The following is a 22,017-nucleotide window of genomic DNA, read 5'->3' as shown; positions in this document are numbered from 1 at the left end:
AGGGTACAGTGAGCAGGGTAGAAGCAGGCCCTTGCTTTGTCTCTGTCTCTGGGCACAGGAGCCTCCCTGTAGACTGTGCATCCCCTCCCCAGCACCTTTTCCATGCTGCATGCGCCTCACATGAAGGCTGGAGGCAAATGAGTCCTGTTAGATGTCTTCCATACAAACCAGGTTCCTCCCTCTCTTCAGGGAGATGCTGGATGAGCAAACCCTGTGTGAACAACATCCCTCCCAGCTGCACATCTGCTGCCCCTCACTTCTCTGACAGGAGCACCTGGGGGTGCAGAAATGGAGTCAAATAATCATGTCTATACAGTTAAGCTAAAATCCAAGGAAGAAAGGTACTGTTAGAAGGGACTGTGGAGAAACAAAATGGATTTGAGGGGGAATGGTTGCAAAAAGCAGACAAGAAAAAAACCAGTTCTCTAGGAGAAAAATAATTTGGAAATTGCACATTCACTGCTGCCTAGTTTGAGGGATGGATGGTAAGACCTGCATTGAGCTTCTCACTGCCCTTCAAGAAACATTAAAATGTTGGCCAGTGGACTTGTGAAGAAATCTGTGGGTTTTAACCCTAACCTATGATCCTGGGATATTTTAGAGCATTGTTTCACTGCTTTGCTATCTTAGCTGATAGGATGAACTGAAAAAAAGCAGAATTGTCCTTTCCAAACTGATGTGAGAAAGAAAACTGTTTCCAGAGGTGAACATTGAGGATTTATTTTTATTTTTTACTTTATCAAAAATCATTGTATGACTTGGTCATACAATACATGGTCTGTTTTTTGCACCTGTAACAGTTTCTGCTCCATAAGAGCAGTAGGGTACCTCCAAGGGATGCCCAAGTATGCAGAGATGCTGACACTAGGCTGATGGTGGTGCTAACAGTGTGCACTGCTTGCTCCTTGCTCTTATTAGACAATAACATGTACCCTGGGGTGTCTTCAGGCTTTTGATTAAGCTCCCTGGGATTCCAGCTTTGTAGATGGGCCATTGTAAATGCAGAGGCAGAAAAAAGATGTGACCCCCTCTGCTCCAAGGGTGGTACAGCCACCTCTCCTGGCAGGAAGTGTTCAGATGCCCTTGATGACAATGGGCAAACAGACAGTGTTTTTGTTTATTTTCCCATAAAGTGCTGATGAACAAATGAGGCAGAGGCATTAAGAAACTCATGCTGTGAGAAGAGATTTGAGTTTATCAGCTGCTTCTTGGCAGGCTAAATTTTACATAGAGTGAGAGTATAAAGCAATCTCTTCCTGAGGTGTGAGACTCTGGGGTTTTATATCATAAATAAGAAGGGAGGAGTGCTTTCCTAAGAGATTTGCTCTTTTCTGAAGTCAGATTTGAATAACATGATTTATTTTCTCTGATTTTTCTTTGGTGTAACACAATCATGAGACACATCACAACTAGCTAGTCTGGTTGACAGGCAGTAGAGGATGAGAGGCAGCACCTATGGATAAAGCACAGCCTGGAAATACTGACGAAGATCTCTAACTAACAGGACAAACTTTTCTATTCAACTTCATTCATGTGACACTCTAATCTTTCTGTTGAAAGGTTATGTTCAAAACTCAGGCTGGTATCTGCTCTCCCTGAAGGCATCAGAAATGGATCAAAATATAGAACCACAGAGTATTCTGAGTTGTAAGGGACCACAAGGGTCATGGAATCCAACTCCTAAATGAATGGCCCATGGGGAGATTGTACAGAATCATGCCTAACAAAAATAGCAGTACTGACCCTGAGTGATCACACAATTCACAGGCTGATCTCCAACCTGCCAGGTGCTGAGGGCTGAAGATATCAAACCTCATAGGTAGCACACACAAGTCTCATTTTTCCTGGTACCATCACCCAGGACATCTTTACCTATTTCAACAGAGAACTCATAGTACATGGCACATTTGGAAAACATTCTGGAAATTGTTGTGTGCAGCAAAGTGGGATTTTGCCTCCAAAGCATCTATTGGGCAGTGGCAGCGCCCTCGTGATCTCTTGTAAAAAGGTGATGCCATATGGCAGGAAGCCATTTATCTGGCTTCATTGCTGTGGGGAGTGAAAATTGACAGGACAATGCTATCTGCAGAGCTCATGGAGCTGGGTCAAATCCTGCTTACCTTACTTGTGTAAATAGTTCCCTGCATCTCAATAGCTCTGTGTTGTTACAAACTGTCCTGATTTGCACTTTGCAAACTGAGAGCAGAAATTGCTTCTAAACCTTCCAAATGGAGCTTTTTCCTCAAAAAAAAAGCTTTCTCCTGCCCAACCAAGTCATCCACATGACTGTAGAAACCCAGTAGTGTTTAACAGGGAGTTTTCTTTTGAAGTTTGGTTGTGTAAGACAGGGGGAAAACCTTCCCTCCCAAGCATAATCCTGTAGTGTAAAATCAGCTTTATATTTATTTATTTTGACATTCAAACCATTCTTTTTAATCCATATGTATAAGGTCTTAAGGATTTAGGTCTTCATCTCTTGGTGATTTGCCTAGTATTTGTCAAAGTCCCCTACACAAGGGAAGTATTTTTAAGAAATTCCACAATTTAGACTTTGCTATTCCTTTATAATTGTTGGAAAGAGAAGGCTGGCGTGGGCAAAAATGTTTAAACAAAATATTCAGGGGTGGTTTTGTAGACTACACAATCCAGAACTCAAACCTCTTGAACTGTTGCCAAGTCTTCTTCTCAGATTCACCTGAAATACTTTAGAGGTGGTGCAGGTCAGGTCTGAACTTCAGAGTTATTCTGTGTTACCCCTAGGGAGACCCTGCCATACTGCACCTGCCTTTGCAAATAGAACATTGGCACAGTGAAGAAGCACTGGAAACAATACAGGAGGGTACAATGGCTAGGAAATGATCCTTGAGCTCAGGATCTGCATGTGCAGTGAACTTCCCTGCTGCAGTCCTCCCGTGCAGCTGTGGCCAAGCCCCTGGGGCAGCAGTTTGGACATGGCAGGGCATGCTATGACCTGATGGGATCACCAGCGCTCAGAAATGTGGTGATCAGCCCCTCAGCTTTCACCACTGCACTTCCACCACTTCCCACAGCTGGAAGCTGGCTCCCACAGCTGGAAGTGCCTGGATGGATCTCAGTGCTGGCAGTGCCTGGATGGATCCCAGTGCTGGCAGTGCATTATGCCTATGGCTCACCCACGAGGGGCCTGCAGTCTCTCTCTTTTCATTGCCTGACCCTGCTGGACCCAATTCCTTAATTCTCCCTTGCACCAGACAACACTGACTGGGAAGAGTGAGAAGACTCATACATAGCCTTGAACTCAGAGATGTGAGCTAAAAGTTGATTTTTGAAGTGTTTTGCTTAGTTGTTTAAGTATGTAAGTATTTCTTCTGAGTAAAATGCAAAATATTATCATAAGATGGAGAAATTCAGATGTGCTTATCTGGAATTAAATGCAATCTTGATTTGTTAATTTTGGCATTTGTAAGCCTGTGTGAAGCTGGAAGAAGAGGGATTCCTGCAGATCTGTGTATTGGCCTGGCAGAAGACTAAAGAAATTGAAACAGCATAAAACCTGGGATAGGAATTAGTCTGTCTAAACCCCACACTGATCCTACTTTCTTGGATGTCTAATCTCTCTACTGATGCCAGAAATTATAAGCATAGTGTTAGTGTTACCCACACCCACACTTTCAGGCAATAATCAAATTGCTAGAGATCCCCCCAAAACAGAGTCCCTGTCTGCCCCAGTCTGAAGGAGCCCCTCTGCATTCTCAGCTGGGGTGAGCATCCACCCTCCCACGTGCTGAGCAGCCGTGCTGAATGCAGCCCGCAGCAGGCTGGGTGTCCTTACCCCAGGCACAGCATCCCCTGGGTCATTCTGCCCCTCCTAGGGGCACCCAGGAGAGGCTTGGACACCAAACTGGCCTGAGCAGATCAGCCTTTGGGCAGGCATGCCCTCCCTGTGTGGGTGAGAGCTCCAATTCACTGCATGGGATCTGCAGTTGGCAGAGACAGCTTCCTCCTGCCAGGGCCTTGGTAGGATTTAAGAGCTTACTTTCAGAGGACTAACTCATCCCAGGCTTCTCCTTTGTGTACAATTGAAGAAGCTATCCACATTTGGAGAACTTTACCAGCCTGTGGCTAAATTAGGCACCTAAAATGGGCAACCCATTTTTTCCACCAGGTGAAGATGTTGCACACAGAGCCCCTTGATCTCTGCAGGTGATCCTTCCTCCTGGACTTCCACTCTCATCCCTGACTGCATGGCTTTGAGGCAACACTGGAAACAGGCTCAGGCAACTACACTCCTCCAACTCCTGTGTGCCTGTATGAAGAAAGGTAGCACAAGTTTGGTCAGCACATTGAATTTAGCTGCACGAACGAGGCTCAGGATTTCTTATTTTGGAAGTCAATTTGTTACTGACATACATTTCCGTGTATCCATAAATCCAAATCTATCTAAGTGCACAGCTGAATCAAGCCTGCAACATATTGTGTCCCCTCTGCTATGGTTTTAATTGGTTGCTGTAAATATTTGGAAAGCCTCAGCTCCTGAATTCCCCAGCTCTCTAACTGCTTGTTTTATAAAAAGCATTCTAAAATAGAAATACAGAATGGCAATAATTGAGGGAGCCCAGTCCTGCTGCTAATATTCTGGCTTAATTAAGTTACTCTGTGCAAAGATTTATCATGGCTTGTTTTTTTTAGGAAAAAAATGCTCTGAATAATGAAGGAAAAATGTATTCAAAGGGATGAAATTTCTAAATTATAATTTATGACATTTTCATTGCGCTTTGTAACTCTTTGAAAAAAGTTCCATTGTTTGGTGTTATCAGGAATTTCAGTGGGAACTCCCTAGAGAAAGGTGCAGTTGGCTCACTAAAAGGCTTTTCATTTAAAACATTACTGTAGATGGCCCCATACATGAGATAAGAAGGAGAGGGTGGTAAAGAGGAAACAATAAAATATGGCAAAATGTTTTGAAATTATTGTGCTGAGTTGACATTATTTTTTTAATTTCCCTTTTTCTTCCCCCTGCATTGTCATATGAAGAACATGACTTCATATTTTCATCAAATGGACAATACAAATTCAACGCTCTGGGAGGAAGGGGAAATCTTTCTTCCAAACTTTTCAAAACCTATGATCTGTCAGTAAAAGCAAATATGTTTATAATAGAGTAATTAGTTGAAATTTTATTTACTGCAGAGGCATGGACTTTGGTAATTCTTTCTTTCAGGTCCATATCCTGCAGAGCAACAAGAGCTTTCAGACTGGCAGAGGATGTTCATCATTTCAGGGAAAAACGTGGTATATAATTAATTATTCCTCTCCTGACTCTCTGTTGTGTTTTCAGTCTGTCCCTCCTTTCTATCACTTTTTAAAAATTACCATTTAATCATAAGCAGCTCATCACTGTTTGTCCCAAACAAAACAGAATAAAAACATTTCAGCATTTTCTGCTCCCTTTTCAGCTCTTGGTCTGACCCTCTAACCATACAGTTCAAGCCCAATCCTAACAGCCCAATCCTATTTCAAGAGCTGATTTCTAATTTTAGCCCATCCTGTTTCTTCAAGAGCCCTAATGTTTTATGCATTTACTCTGCACAAAGGAGAGAGCATCTTATGCTGTCCATTTTCAGTTTGATTTTGCCCAAGTCTCAGGGTACCTGTGTGTCACAGAGCTGAAGGAATAAAAAGTGCTTGTGTTATAAATTCCCCATTTAATGTGTTCTTCATTGTATTCATGTTTTGCACTGAATTTTTCAGCTCTTGCTTTCTGTTCAAGACAGTCCCACTCTTCTTTCTTGCTGCCTGAAAACTGTAGCTTATGTGAATTGATATTGAGGTCAATGTCACTTATGCTGATAACTCAAAGAAAAAAAAATCCTGCGGATTTTTCAAATTAATGACAGGCTTTGCATAGTTTTGCAGAATAAAAAGATGCAAGAAAACTATTAGGTTTTGTATTTCTATGGTGAGAGAAGCATTTCAGGATTTTCCACCCTACTTGCTCCCAGACTTCTAAAAGTAAGAAGAATACAGTTTTATTTGCTTGGTAGCTATTGGTATAATAATATTAATATTAATATTAATAATAGCTTGGTGGCTATTATTAATATTACATGTTATTACTTGTTGCAAATGTCAGCCCTTTGGATTGATATTGCCCATGTTGGTGATCTGCTTCATAATAGTAATAATAATAATAGTAGTAGTCATCATCATCATCATCATCATCATCATCATCATCATCATCATCATCTGCTTTCCAGTCTTAAAATGGGAAAATGGGTTTGTTTGGAAAAAATATCACTTTTAACATAAAGAATTAAATTTAAAATGTGTGTTCTGAAAAAAAAAAATCTGCTTTTTTTTTTTTTAAATTTCAAATATTGTGAGAAATAGCCATGATCTGAAAATTTGATCTAGGTGTTATTGCCAAGATCTCAGAAGAGTCTTATCTGCTGAACTACCTCTGCTTCATCTGTTGCCATAGAGCACCTCCACTCAGCTCATGTGTTACCTGACAGCAGCCAGCCAGGGAAGGTTGCACCCAGTTTGGTCCCCAAGTCTTAGGGAGTCAGACAGCAGCCAGAAGAAGTGGAAAACCTCAGTAAGGCCAGGATTATTTCCACTTGTACATGGACTCCATCTTTCAGAATAAGAAGTGGAATTTAACACTGACTTGGTATCTCACTACTCACACAGGTTGAGTAGTGCTTAGGGTGTCACCAGATCAGACGGCAGGAATTAACATTTGTTCATCCCAAGATCCTCTGGTAGAAAAGAGAATTTCATTCCTCAGCTTTGCATTAAGATGAGTGATCAATGTACAGGTTATGCTATTTCTGATAAAGCAAGTGTTCCCTCCCCAGAGGTTACTGTCCTTGGGGCTTTACTTTTCCATACTGGTAGCATTTCTTCCTTCTTGAACTGAAGAAGATAAATGTAAATGGGAAGGTCAAAGATCATTGGAACATGAAAATTGTAAAAGAATGCTTTTCTTTCTGAAATTGCCACTTTTCATCTCAGGGTTTCTCAGGGTTTATTTTTCCCAGCTATATTTTGAAACATCCCTCTGGATCAGTGACAACTTCCTTGGTGTTGCTCCCAAGTAAAGTCTAAGTACTTCTTTTGCAATTTCTTTGAGTCAAAATCAGCGAGAGAGATAGAAAATGTTGAATGGGAGGAAGAAAACTGTCATTCAACCAGCATACAAGCCACACTCTAATAATGCTCAAATAGTAAGGATAAGTCAGAAAAACAGGAAGAGAAACAAATTCACTTTCATTAGGAGAACTGCAGGACTTCACCTGTAATACTATCTTCTTTCCTCGTGTTTGTGTAACTAACAGGCTCCATGTGAGCAAACAGCCTGGCTGATACCTCTTGTGGGGTGTTTGCAGCAAGGCTCATTCCCCTAAGCACACATCTCCCATGCTAATTGATTCCACCTTCCCAGAAGGGCAGCATTTCACGACGCGAGCCCTCGGCGCGTGTCCACGGCGTGCTGTGGGGACCTGCAAATCGCAGGCAGGAATTTTTAGAGTGCATCTAATGGCCATGGCTTGCCATTAAGCTGATAAGTGTAAAAATCACTCTCCAGAGGACTTGTGACACTTGATGGTTTTCACACGGTACTTTTGTAACTTAATCATCCCCACCTCACCTCCCTGTGTGCCTGAGCTACGAGGCACAGCCTCTGCTCAATGCACCTCAGTGGCTCCAAAGGGTTTGTTTGAAGGGGTTTGTGGTGCTAGACGATAATGCTCTGCTTGGGCTTCTGTGGTTGCATACCAGGAGACATATTTTGTAAAATGTTAAATAATGAGAGAAGAGTGAATGTGATGTAGGACTACGGGAATGAGCAAATCTGCTGTTTAGGATAAAGATGCATCTCAAATGCCTTGATTTCCTGGGGCTTTACTTATATCATTTGCCAGGATTAAGAGAGAGATCCCTCATGTCCTTTTTCTGATTGAACTTAAGTGCCAGTACCCCAGCTCCCCTTTAGTGGAATCTGCTTTATGACTTAATTGCAGCAATGCTAAGGCATCTGGCAGCAAACACCACACTGAACATGGAGCATGGAGCTGGGTGTTCAATGGCCAGGACAGCTCTCTGTGCTGGGACTGCTGGGGATCCAAGCATCACAAAGGTTCAAAGGAAAAGCTGCTTTAGGGTTGGCAGTACTGACTTTGGGATGTGCCTAGTTGCCTCTTTAAAATGAGGAAGAGAAGAGTAGATGGAACACAAGGGCTGGACGGGGTAACAGGATGACAGGAAAACAAAGTGAATGCATTGCCATTTACTAGAAGTTTAACTCTCTAGCGTTATTCTAGCCCCTCTGCAGCTTTCCACTCAAGGCATGGCATCACCTACGACACAGGTGGAGCAGCACTGGCCATGGTTGCAGTGGCTTTTCTCTGGAGGATGCCCCAGCAGCTCTAGTTTAGGCAAAGGGGCCCATGACCTGAGGAGGGGGAGACCTGTGGTGCCTGGGGAGTCAGCAGGGTGAGGAGCAAGTAGGGGTGAGCAAGGAGAAAGCCCCACCATGCTGGGAGGGCTGAGTGCTGCTGGACTCCTTCTTTCTTTCTATCCTCTCCCTTTGCACAGGCAGGTGTCTCCTGAAAAGACTTCTGGTTTTTCCTCCTCTTGTCACACCTTTCTGCAGTAATATCTAAGGGTTTAGTGGTAGCAAAAACTAATGATACTGCCTTTGTTCTGAAAGAAATATCCTGTCTTCATTCTTTTTTTTTTTGATTACTTTCATGCCACACTGTGTGTCGCTCCATTATTATTTTTGCATAACTTGTTTTCCCTGGACTATCAGTTGGTTATATGATAAACTGTGTGATTTTTTTGCCTTTTTTACATGGTGGCTGTAATCTAAATTATAAGATGTTTCTTTACATTTTGCTTGCCAGTTCTTCTCTTTTAAGTGCCAGCTCCCAGATTTCTCACAGAATCCATCTCATACCAAATACTCCTTCCCTGCTCATTGACTGAGGAACTGTGGCCAAGTCTCAGCTGTAAGTGATACTGCTGCTGGCAGGGCACTGCTTAAGGTGGTGAACTCAGCTGGGGGATTCTCTTTCTGCTCTTTGTTTGTACAGTGCCTAGCTGAAGGAGGGTTTAATCCCTGCTGGACCCTTTATGCACTATCACACACTAGAAGCAGTGGCTCAATTGCTTCCTCAGGCTGAGTTTGTTCTTATTTGTGCAAATTGTCAGACCCTGTTGAGTGTTATTCACTACAGCCATTAAGTGTGTATTTAATTAGCATGTGGACTTTCTGACAAAGCTGTGGCAATGCCAAAGTCAGCTACATTTCCATCCAGCAGTGGATGTCTCGCTGGGCACAGAGCATGGGGCTGGGGTTCACCACTGGCAGCTGTGGGCACATCACCTGTGCTTCCAGTGCACCATGGACAGCTGTGTGCCCACCAGGTCCTTGCTTGAAATCCTGAGCTTTAGGAACAAGTCAAAACTGCTTTGTGTGACCAGTGCTGTGCTCCAACAGGAGCCTTCAACACATCTCCACTATGTGAAGATTTTCCTGTCCTCAGCAAATAATGGTCAACTGGTTTCCATGACACTTGTCCTTCATAAAGCATTGTTTTTATATTTGTGAAATGGCAGACCAGGGATCTGCTCTGCTTACAGAAGAGCTTATTTTCTTTGCAGCTAGTAATGACTGTTTATTTTGTCATAACAGTGGAGATAAGATTCTGTGATCCTGTTCAGCTGTACCATGATCCACATCTTCTTGGAAAGTAAACAGCTAGTTATTTTCTACAAGTCTCCAAAATTTTTAAGCAACTTGAGAGTCAAACTTTTGTTGTGATATATGAAAACCAGAGCGTTACATGAGTGCAAATAAAAATAACTCCAAAAGAGTGATAGAGCACTGGTTCAATTATAAAATTGTGTGAGAGATGACATTTAACCTCTTAAGGAGGTCACTTTGAAGTGGATATGACCTCATGTTTTACATCACCTCCACTGTAAGATTGTTTGTTTCTAAGTGAGGCTACTTATGACCCATCTAAATACAGTGCGTGATTATGGTTTTACCTCCAAATTTCACATTTTCACACCTCTTTTTGACTATCTTTCTCTATGCTTGACAGATTTTGAAAGGTTTTGAGATTCTGTCTAAAGATACCATTTATTCTGCTGTGTCTTTTTTTGCACAAGCAAATATAGTTTGTATTATTCAACACAACACTGATAAATATTGTACAACAAATACAAGGAAAATCCATTTAAAAATATAACCACAAAAACTAGAATGAAAGTCAGAAATTAAAGCCAAAGTAATTTCAGTTTAGCAAAAAACTAGTTTTAGTTTGAGATTTTTTCTGGAATATCTCACCCTAAAGCTCTCTTCTGTTTTAGAGATGGAGATGTTATGGAAGTTAATATGTGTCCTTTTGGGCATTAAATTGTTACTAAAATATTACTAAAATTACTAAAATGTTTCTACTGGAAACTGTAAATTTTGTTCTCTAGAAGTATTTGACTGGATCAAAAGAAAAACCAGTAAGTAGGAACAGAAACATAAGTATGTGCAGAACTAACTTTTTTTAATTTATAAAAGTTATGGCTCTATGCTGCTGACAATGCTAAATTTCCCATTTGAGACCTTTGGAATTGATACATTCTTGAGGAGTTAAAGCCCCTTAGTATTCACACAGCACCAAATGGCTTATTTATATTTAAATCTGTCCTTCTTTGTTAGACTTTGTTCAAGCAATATTTCAATTTTTCACTATGTGGATAACCAGCACTTGAATAAGTTGTCCAGAAATGCCATGTAATTTCTGTTCTCAAAGATATTGAAAACTGGATTAGACAAGGCTCTGAGAACCTGATCTAAATTTTTTGTTAGGTCTGATCCAGGAGATGCTCTGAGTGGGGAACAAGATGATATCCAGAAATCCTTTCTAACTTAAATTTTTCAATGTTTTGTGCTTTTATGAGTGAGTTTTAGCACTTATGACAAATTATTGAAAGTAATTCAACAATGGTGCTGTCAAACAAGGTAAATTTGTGTTCTGAGGATGGAAGAGACTTCTTCCTAAGTTTTGTGATCATTGCAGCTAGTTATTCTTTCTTGTCTTCCTTCTGCTTTGGAAAGACTTTCAAGGGTAGAATATGTTTTGTAGTTGTCCACAGCATGGCAGACACTCAAGGGATCTGGAAATGCACTCAGCTGTACACAAAAGGAAAATAATCTAAATATAGACTCTTCCATAGTTAAGCTCTTCCTGCTGGTCCTAAATTAATTTTCTTTTAAAAAGAGAAAGATCCTGTACACTTCCCATCACCAGATCCAGGCATAAGTGCAGTTTACATGAAATGCAAAAGAGCAGAAATCCCAAAGGAGATCGAAGCATTTTCTGGAAATAACATTGTCAGTTTCTCATTCAAATTGAGTATCACACAGATTAAACTGATGTCACTTAAGAGCAACCTTCCTCATTGCCAGTGTAACCACCTGAGTAGAAAAAATAGGCATTTCTGAGTGTGGATTTGACATCAGACTATATATTGCAAGCTGCAAAATTCTTAATTGCAGGCAAACACCACTTCATGGAGTCTCATGAGGTAGCATCCAGCATGTGGAGATGAGGGAGGAAAATGAGGGGTTAGAGTTGCAGGTACCAGGGGAAACAAGATCTCTCCTTACTTTTTAACTCTTCCCTTTTTTTGGGAGGGGTTGGTGGTTTTTGTGGGTTTTTGTGTTGTTTGGGTTTTTTGTTTGTTTGTTTTTGTTTGGTTTGGTTTGTGTTTGCTTTTTTTTTTTTTTTGTTTGGTTTGGTTTTGGGTCTTTTCTTTTCTTTTCTTTTCTTTTCTTTTCTTTTCTTTTCTTTTCTTTTCTTTTCTTTTCTTTTCTTTGCTTTGCTTTGCTTTGCTTTGCTTTGCTTTTCTGTCATTCATCATATAGCACTATCTGAATCTCAATGCTTCCATTCCCTGTGCTGAGGTGTGGAGTCTGGCACAGCCTCAGTTACTGCAGTGGGCTCAGTGGCCCTCGTGGGATTCTCCCCATCACTGGGCTCTGGCACCAGGTGGTCATAAAATAAAAAAATATGTTCTTTTGATTTCTACAGTTAGTATTGAACCTGTTAGTTGTATCTATAAATTGTTCCCCAAAGAAAAAAAGCATAAAGCCTTCATTTCAGAATATAACTATCCACTGCAACTTATGACAGTGAGTGCTGACCATTTTCATGTGCCAAACATAAACTGACTTATGTCCTATATCCCAATCCTTCATTTTACCAGAACTATGATGAATTAATCTAACTGAACAAAGCTCCCTACTACTTCTGTCTTTTCCCACATAATGCCATGCTCTGACTTAAATGCTTAAATCTGAGGTACAGTTAAGACACAGAGAGGCTTTGACAACTGAGGGGACTCTTTCTAGCTTGGCTGCCACCCCATTTCAGTTTAGGAGGAGCTAGGTAAGAAATGTCTTATCATCAGTTGTCCTTTTGCAGTCCCTGATACTTTGCAAATGAAGGCATTTTTTTCAACTATAACTTGAAATAAATCACCCTCTTCTACTCACTAGGTTGGAGAGGGATCTGATTCTGTATGATACAGCTGAAAAAATTATGCATTTAGCATACACATGTGCAATTCTATGAAGATGGGGTGTGATTCAGGGATGCATCACAAAGAACCATAAATCCCTGATCCTTTACTGGCCATGTGCAGAACAAGGAGGCAATAAGGAACTTTATTACTGGGCAGGAACCAATTGAATAGGGGGTTGCTAAAAATGGTTTCTTAGGATCACATTCTGATGACTTCGGACAAGCTTTTGTGCACATGCTTTTTCTAGTCCTGTCCCATAGCAGGTGCAGGATTTATGAGTGATTAATGTTTTCTTCATTTTCTGAAAGTCACCATTGCACTGTCAGTCAAATCACCAATAACTTCTTCAGTCCATTGGAAAAAAAGTTACAACAGATGCAGTTTCAGTTTATATATTGAGTTTGTAAATGAAGTTATGTTTTAAAACTGATGTGTCTAATTTTTAACTTCTTTTCTATTCTGTTTCATATGTGAGAGAGGATAAAAAGTAATGTTTTCCCTTTTCTATTAGTCGGGATTCATGAGTCTTTTGTTGGACTGGATTTTCACCTTGCAATCCTCACACATTCCCTTCTCTACAGGTCCTTCTTTCCCCTCTGCCCTGAAAAAATTGGGCTTTTATCCTCTTCTGAGCTGGCACCTTTTGAGTATTCTTTGGAGTGCTTTTAGTACTGCCACCAACCTTTCCTGTGCCAAGTGTATCATCCAGCTCTCATTTCAGCTGCATTGAAGGGATCTTTGTGATTTCACTCATCAGCCTCTGTACTTGCTCAGCAGTTATTTTTTTAAAAAAAGATCTGATCTCATATTGAAGTAAGAAAAGTTAAAATTATTAAATAGCTCACAGCACTTCTGCTGCCATTCAGGTGTGTTGATCTGAAGGTGCTTTTCCACAGAGCTGGGTGTGCACCACGGCTCCTGTTTTGCACCAGGGAATGTGAGGCAGTGATTCTGTGTCCAGGCATGGATGGATGTGAGATCCCTGGGCTGCAGTCCTGTGCCATGACTGCTAATGGTGCCCCATCCTGCTATAATCTAACCTGCCCTGCTTTGAGGAAATGAAAAGGAAAATAAAATTTGGATATACTGTTCTCCTTGTACCTGCTGCCTCTGGTTTAAGATGAGTGAGGGCCGAGCATGGGCAGGTTATCTCAATGGCAGCAGCATGCTGGCTGCTCTGCAGGAGCTGCTGACACTCGTGCTGTGCCTCTGCAGTGAACAGGGTAATGCTTGGAGCTGGCACAGGGAGAGAGCACAATCCTCTGCTCATGCAGGTCAATACCCTGACCTTGGCAGACTTTTAAAGATAAATTTGCCTTCTTTGTATCACACCTTGCTTGCAAGTGTGCAAATCCCCTCAGTATGGTTCTGACAGTAGTCTGATGTTTAGACAAATTTTCTGGAAATTTGGGAAAATCTACTGCTGCAAATAATATGCTTTAAAAAAATGCCTGTTCTTTGTGGAAAATACTAATGGCAATTTAAGAGTGGTGCCAAATGACTGAACATGAAGGGAGTGCCCAGTCCAGCTACCTGCCAGAGCTGCAATATCTGCAACAGTTCTTCCTTGTGAAAACACCTGAAATAGTTGATCTAGGACAGCTTGTCTTCCTCACAAAAGCTGATTGTATGGTCTATAATTCTTTACTGGATGTGTGAAAGGTTTGCATGCCTGACTAGCTCAAGTTCAGTGGATGCTAAGACTCCTTGAGAGGGTGATGGAGAGGGTTTGTGCAATTTTATCTTTTTCATTATCTTTCTGCTCTTTTTTCATTTATCTCTGTTTTGACAGGCAGAACCTCTCAACACCTCCCAGGGAGCTGAGAGATCAGGGTCTGCATCCAAGCTGTCTCCTCTATAATCCTGGTAGCCACTGGATTTAGCTGGATAGTGGGAGTAAACTCACCTTCATCCAGGAAACCAAAGCAGTTAATTTTTGTGACAATCTCAGCCAAGATGATACAGAAATATTTGAAGTAAATCAGATTTGCACAATGCACGGAGTTAATGCACACAGTATCATCACCGTGTTTTTCCAAGGTTATCCCATTTACCTGGAATAAGTATTTACATCTAATCAAATAAAGTGCATAATGTTGCTAATAATAAATAAATAAAAGGCAGCAGGGTTCTGGGCTCTTTAAATTCTATTACAAAGGCTCATTTGAAGTGTATCTCCAAATCAAGATCAATGCACCTAACAAAATCACATCCGGGATCTAAAAGCTGATTATCTTTCTGGTTTCAGCCAAGACAAACTCCTCCTGCTAACCCTGCACTGCAGCTGCCTCTGCAGAACCACGGCTGATTTGAGTGGGCTGTGCATTGGCTCACACAAAGAGATGTGCTACAAGCTCCCTATGACCCTTCAAGTCATCTCTTCTCATTGCTGAGACACCTTCAGAAAGCTGTTTTAGGAATAATGCCACTTTCTTGCTTATCATTTGTGTCAGTTCTTCTGTTACAGTGCTTATGGACTCCCTGCGGTCCTGCACTCTGACAGCAAATGCTACCTCCAAGTCATTCAAAGATTCTTAGTCACTAAACCCAAAAGATCCTGATGACTTTCCAGGTTTGTCCTGCTTTACACAATGCAATAAAGCATTAGCAGTTTGGAGGTGTAGGAAATTTGCTGCCATATCCCTACTTTCCCATCCAAATTAGACACTTAACGAGCAGTTGGTTCTTCCCGTTGTCACAAATACATTTATCTGGTTGTGTCAATACAATTAGACATTTTAACAGGCATCTCTAACTGAATAATAACAAGATTATGCATGGAAATCCTTTACAAATTCAGCATGGCATAATTACTTTCCAAGGATATAAAATAGTAAGAGCAAATAGATTTTTAGTATAGCAGAAACTTTTTTCAACTGCATTGACTCTGGGTCTTTTCAAATCTCAAGGCCACAGCTCTAGAGAACTCCAGCACTGTCCTACAAACTTTTAGGACATTACTAACACCATCCTGCTCCAGGGCTGCCTTTTTCCAAAGCCAGATGGTTCAGTCCTTCCTGATGTAGCATTGTTCTGGGTTCAGAGTCAGCAGTGACTCCTGGGGTTCTGGGTTCAGAGTCAGCAGTGACTCCTGGGGTTCAATAGCACAAGCTATTTTGTGCTTGCATGCTTCTTTGTACCTGCATGTCATTAACATCCATGAATTATCAGTTAAATATGTATTGATATACAGAATAGGCAACAAAAACTAAGGCTGGAGCTTAAATCTCATTCCTGAATTTCTTTTTCGCCTCCTGTGTCCTGGCCCCTGCAGGCAGTTTACTGCAGGAAGCTATACACTAATCAGCCTGTAAAATGCTGCTCTGGGGCAGACCGCCTTGGGCAGATAATAAACTTGCCTCACTTGACAAAAAGATAAAAGAGTGCATTTTGTTCCTCATTATTTCACTGGTTTGGGGAGGTGAGTTCTTTCCCTCTCTTGTTTAAACCACATAAACCATGCCAAGTGTCATGACAGGAGTGGGAGCCTGTCGATGTAGCCTTATAATTACAAGATTTCCATGCATGAGGCTGGAGGGGTGTTTCCAGGCCATTTCCTGACTTGCTCATCCATAGATCAAAAACCTAAGTAAGATAAAGAAAAGAAGATGCCCAGGAAATGTAACATGCTCCATGCTGCTAATTCAGACAGTCTTATTTTTTTTTTTTGTTGTGGTCAGGGGCTGCCTCACGCAGCTCTTCAGCCTTGCCAGCTCACCGTAACCTCAGTCTTATAAAGGTTAGCATGTCCTGTTGGGGCTAAGCATTTTGTCTTTCTTCCTTTGGTCTTCTTTCTTAACCAGAGCACCCTCACCAGATTATTCTGCCCAAACTAGCAGGAGAAGAAAAATCTGCCAAGCAACCCAGTGAAATATTACTCCAGTTTAACTTTTCTACTCATCTGCTTGCTTACTGGCATAATCCCACCACAGGAACACCTTGCTTTTTGTGAATGCCTCAGCTTTACTCCCTGATTTGTCTCTGTACAAACACAGAACATGTGAACACAAATAGCAGTTAGGAATATCTGTTTCTGAGTACTTCCTTTCTTGGTTAATGCTTTTCGGTATTCAAGTCAAATTAATACCAAACTGTTTCAAAGTCTCACTGCTTGCGGCTGGGGTATGGCAGGCTGGTTGACCACAGATGTTTACAGATAGCCAGGGAGGATAGGGCAGGAGGGTTTTGCTGGCACCAGCACCTGATCTGGTCAGACTGATGATCCTGATATCTTAATTCTCATGGAAAGCACCATGGGTTTTTCATCAAGAATGTGAGGCCAAGACCTTGGTCCTGCAGCTCCGCTGAGGGTGTGTACAAACTTCTCACAAGCGGGAGAGTTAAGATCATCTGTCAACAGTTCTGTCCCATAATGTGCTGAGAACTCTGGCCCTGCTCCAGGCCTAATTCTAAGCATATGAGTAGCTCCCTCCGAGTCAGTGAGAGCAGCAGAGTGAGCTGCTGGCTCCTTGAGAAGGATGCTTAGGCACTGGTGCAGCTGTAACCCGAGGAGGCAGAGACAGTACCACCCCAAAGTCTGAGCTCGTGGGTTTGCACCCCAGGTTCAGCCACCCCCTTCCCCACATACAACCTCCCAAGGCATGTGAGGTGGTGCAGGGCTGCTGCACTGCTCATATTGCATAGGATTTCCTGTACTGCCTGGCCAGCTCCCAGGCACCATGACAAGCATACAGGATATGTCCTTTCCTGTATTTTTGCAGTCCCACTGTTCCAGAGGCTTGGGAGTGCAGGCTGGCAGCTGTCAGGAAAAATGTTATTGCATACCTACAGATAAATCACGCTGTATGTACCAGCCTTACTGTGCCCATGCTGTGCCACTCATCTGGGTGTGCACAGGGCTGCACAGATGCAATTGTGTCTGTCTGAGAGGAAAACACAGTCAGAACCATGACTTGAGTCTATAAAAGCCTTAACTCCTAACCTTTACTAATGCAAACAACCAAAGCAACGTCAAAATGTTTTACAATATTACTGCATCTTTTTTTCACTTGACATGAGTGACATGAGTCTGTAATTTTATGTAGATGTCATGTAGATCACATTTTTAGCAGCCAAAGAGTTTAACAGCTTTCAGCTGCTGGTGTTGCACTTATCTACTGAAATGTTTCTGGACACGTACAATTACTAGAACACTAATTTAGTTTCAGTTTTCAGAATTTCCTAGTGAAGATTATGTCTTCAAAGCTAATACAGTATGCCCATCTTTTATCTAAATCACTCATTATCTCAGTGAAGGCCATGTCTATTACAAAGCAGTACTCACATGAAAAACTCTTATTATCTAAGCACATTTAACTAGGTAAATTCTGTCTCTCCCTACAATGTTAGCTAGATAAAGAAGGCTATTGCATATTCATGACACAGCCTACAGAAAAAGCAATGTATCCATATGGGTCTCTGCTTTATTAAAAAAGTCTTATTCTTACCCAACATTTTCAAAGTTTCATCTAGCCTAGTGATTTTTTAGATACATTGAGGCCTCCCCAGCTTTCTATTTTCTATGCTTTGTTTCTCTTCTTCCTAATTTTGAGAATATGCAATTCCTTTCCCTTCCTAGCTGAACAGCAATACTCACATTATAAACCAGTCAAATGTACCAGATGGGTACTGGCAAATGACTGAATAATTTCTGTCCCTTATTGTGTCGACCAGGCAGCTATTATGCTTATCAACTCAATTAATGAAAATGATTTCTTTTTGCCCATATTCCTTTCCTGTGATCTAACCTGATAAATATGTTGGCTACATTGAAAATACGGTTTGAGGAGCACCTTGCCTTCCTCTTCCAAACAGCAGTGCGGGGCTGAGCAGCTTTCACAACTGAAGCGTCCTCCAGGCAGTCACATAGGTTTGCTGGTTGCTGTTGTTTTGGCATTTCAGTTCTTGTGAGCTGCACCATAGTCTTGCCCAAAGATGTTTGCTTAAATCCCCCTTGCTGCTTCACAGGCTATGGACTAAAAAATCAAACCAATTCACGCAGTTTATAGCCAGAAAATGTTGACAGTTACGAATCAGAACCAAGGCTTTCTTCAGAAGTGTTTTCTTTAACTTACAAGTAGAAATTCAGGAACTTGTGCTATCGACAAGGAAGCCCAGAAACAATGGCTCTTTCCTGTAAGTATCAGCAAAGTGATGACTAAACAGGCACTCAATAGGCAGACAGTGAGCAAGGCCATCTCCAGTGGGCATGCTCTGGAGTTAGGGTGGCTGCTGGGAAAGATGGTGAAATTAGACCCTCTTCATTAACACTACTTGCCATATTCCAAGAAGGGAAAAGGGACTAATAAGCCAGCCTGAGATAGTGACTGCCGGCAAAGTGTGTCAAGGTTATTTGGTAATAAAATGTATCCCCATATGGTCCAAGCCTGCAGCTGCATCACACCTGCATTTCAAATTATGTTCAGGAAAAACAACTGCTGCCTCCTGCACAGGCTGTGTGGACTGCTGGAGAAAAGGCTTTTCTGGCTCACCCAGACCCTTCCTTGGCCATCAGTTTACCTCCTCATGCCATCCTCTCAGCCATGGCCTCATGGCAGGCTGCAGAGCCCCAGTGATGGTCACCTACCAGAGACGAGCTGCACCCCGAGTGTGAAAGCATCAGTTGCGTTCATCAGCAAAATGAGTACAAGTTCTCTAGGACCGCAAGCAGAGAATACAATCCTGTAAGATGCCTAATGGGCCCCAGCTGACTCTGGAGGGCCTCTCCAGGCAGGAGCAGATACAGGCTGTTGCTGTGGGACAGACAGCAGCATCCTGTCTGCCGTGCATAAAGCAAGTCTGAAGGCCACAGGAGGCTCTCAGGGAGGATCCAGCTGACACAAGAAGGGAAGGACCTATGGGCTGCAGTGTGACTGCTGTTTCTCAAGGGAAACTGGAGATGAACTTGGGCAAACCTGTCTTTGTGCACTGCTGGAGATGATATTAATAGAATATGCATTAGAGTAAGAGCCTAATTAGAATAAATACAGCTATATCATCAAGATCAATTAAATAAAATATATTTTGGTACCACAAAGGATGGGGAGTTAAAATAAGAAAACCCAAATTTATTTCAGCCATCCAAGTCTTGCCTTCTTATTATAACTTTTCTCAGTTCTTTATGATTTTAATTATGATTAAATCTTGCCTCACATTCTGAGGATTTCCTTCTGGCCCAGCCCATGCTTCTGCTTATAATCCTGTTTGCACACCTGATTTGGGCATTGCTCTGACATTCTCAGCATGACAGCAGCACCTTTGTTTAGAAATAAAGTTACATGAAATCATTTGAAAGACTTGTTGAACTTGGCCATTATTTCCCAGAGAAATGACTGGTAAACAGATTTATTTGTTATAAATTTTAGCTGTGTAATTTCTGCACAGGAGTTTTGGCTGATGACCATTGCAAATAGTTTGCAATTAATATTTGACATCTGAGATTATTTGCTGTAGGCTACATAAGAAATTTCTGCACCCTTAGCTAAATGAATATAACCCCTAGAATCAGGTTTCTTGCAGAAATTTTTGTGTGCATAAAAGGCATATTTACTTTCTGCAGATTCTTGAGTGTATCAAAGGATTCTGCAGATTCTTTGTAGTGTAGATCCTGCCAGGGGCTTTGTACACTGTGTCTGCTCCAGAACATACACTTACACCTGTGCTTAACTTCAAGGACAAGATTAGTTCCTCAGAAGCCAAGTCAAAGTTAATTTGAGCGTGTGTAAGAGAAAAAGCAATAAAAGTTGTTTTAAGATTATATGGTCAAGAGAAAATGGGTGTCCTTTCTTGCTCCTCAAAATGATGAAATGATGCCACAGTGCTTGCTCCTGAGCTGGCCCCGTGCTTGTGTCACCTCTAGCCCTGCTCAGCCAATGCCTGCCCCACTCTCCTGCTCAGCAGCAAAACCCCACTGTCTCTGGGGTCTCTTCACTTTCTCCATCACTCCCAAAACACTGCACCCCATCTCCATGCCCTGTCAGTATGGAACAAGCACTCTCCTGGCTGGGTCTAAGCAGAAGAGTTCTGAGATGTTTGAGATACAATTTCATCATTTTACCAAGTTAAAGGAAAGGGCATGCCATGGTGATAAAAGCCCTCTATTTGTAAAAACATTTTCCAGGGATTTTTCTCCACTTGGTGCAGGATCATGCCACACAGCAGCTATTTATTCATAGAAAGAAATACAACTTTCTTTTCTGGAGCTGGTTGAAAAAATTACCAGAGCAACAACCTGTTCTGAAGGGGGCTGTGGTTTGTCTAAAGGACAATGGCATTATGAAAAGCCTAAGGTACAAGGCATGTAAAGGACCAGGGTTATCAATACCAAATATTTACAAAACCTCAGTGAGAGCTTCTGCAAGTCCAGAATGAACAAGCCATACATTTCATAAAGGCTTCTTGCTTTACAAAAGTACTGTAGCATCACAAACACGGCCTTTGCTTCTGCTCTCTGCATTATAGCATAACTAGGACCAAGGAAAACACTTGTCAACACTGTCACCTCATGATAGGTTTCTCATTAATGTCTGAGAACGGTTGGGAGAATTCCATAAAGGCCATCCCATAAACAGCTTTGTAAAATCTGCCTTCCACTTTTCAGTTCTTCTAACTGAGCTGCCCACTGGCTAATTCTTCTCTCATACCTTTAAGGCCGAATCAGTTGGTATAAATGTTTCAGTGACTTTGAATAAATAACACCAGTTTATACCAGCTCCAGCTTTATCCCATGACACTTCTCTTCCTCCATCATAAGTGAAAACTTGTCCCTTTGTAAAACTGATTAGCTTAGGAAGGCACCTGTCTTGATTTTTTTTTTTTATGATGGACATAAAATCTCATGGGAGCATGCTGTGCTCTGGAGCCCAGTACAGAAATCCCCAGGCTAGGCATCACCAGCCTGGGAATGAGAATGCCTCCAGTCCTGCTAGAAGCCCTCTCCAGTGGCATACAGGCAGACCTGCTCATCTGGAGGTAACATGGAGCATTTTGCATCCTACCTCCATTGTACAACCTCAGGATGCTGATCCCTCCCAAACTGCCACTGTGGCTCCTAATTCCAGAGCTCTAGGCTAAACACTTGTACAGTTTTCCAGCAATTTAAATTTCTACTCCTGGGCAAAACTCATTGATCCAGTGTTTCATTCTCCAGCCATTCTGGGTGGGAATGGTGGTCACTCATGGTCATGCCATGTGTTCATGGATCTGCTTTCCCTAACAGCAGCATGGATGGCCACAAATCCTGCTATGATTACTGGTGTGGTAAGAGACCATGTTGGCCCATTTTGTCTAAGTCTGGGAGACCAGATGTCCTGTGTTGGTGTAGACAGTCCTGATGCACATGGACTTTCCCAGCCCTTCAACAAAAGGCTCTGCACTCCTATCTTGTCCTCATGATTCACAGGGATGCAGGATTTTCCTGGTCTTTGCCTTTTGAGCGGCAGC

This window comes from Melozone crissalis, unplaced genomic scaffold, assembly GCF_028551555.1.
Source record: "Melozone crissalis strain CALT ecotype California unplaced genomic scaffold, PUWL_Pcris_2 ptg000006l_1, whole genome shotgun sequence".
NCBI lineage: Eukaryota > Metazoa > Chordata > Aves > Passeriformes > Passerellidae > Melozone > Melozone crissalis.
The sequence above is the reverse complement of the archived record's forward strand: the minus strand, read 5'-3'. Positions refer to the sequence as shown.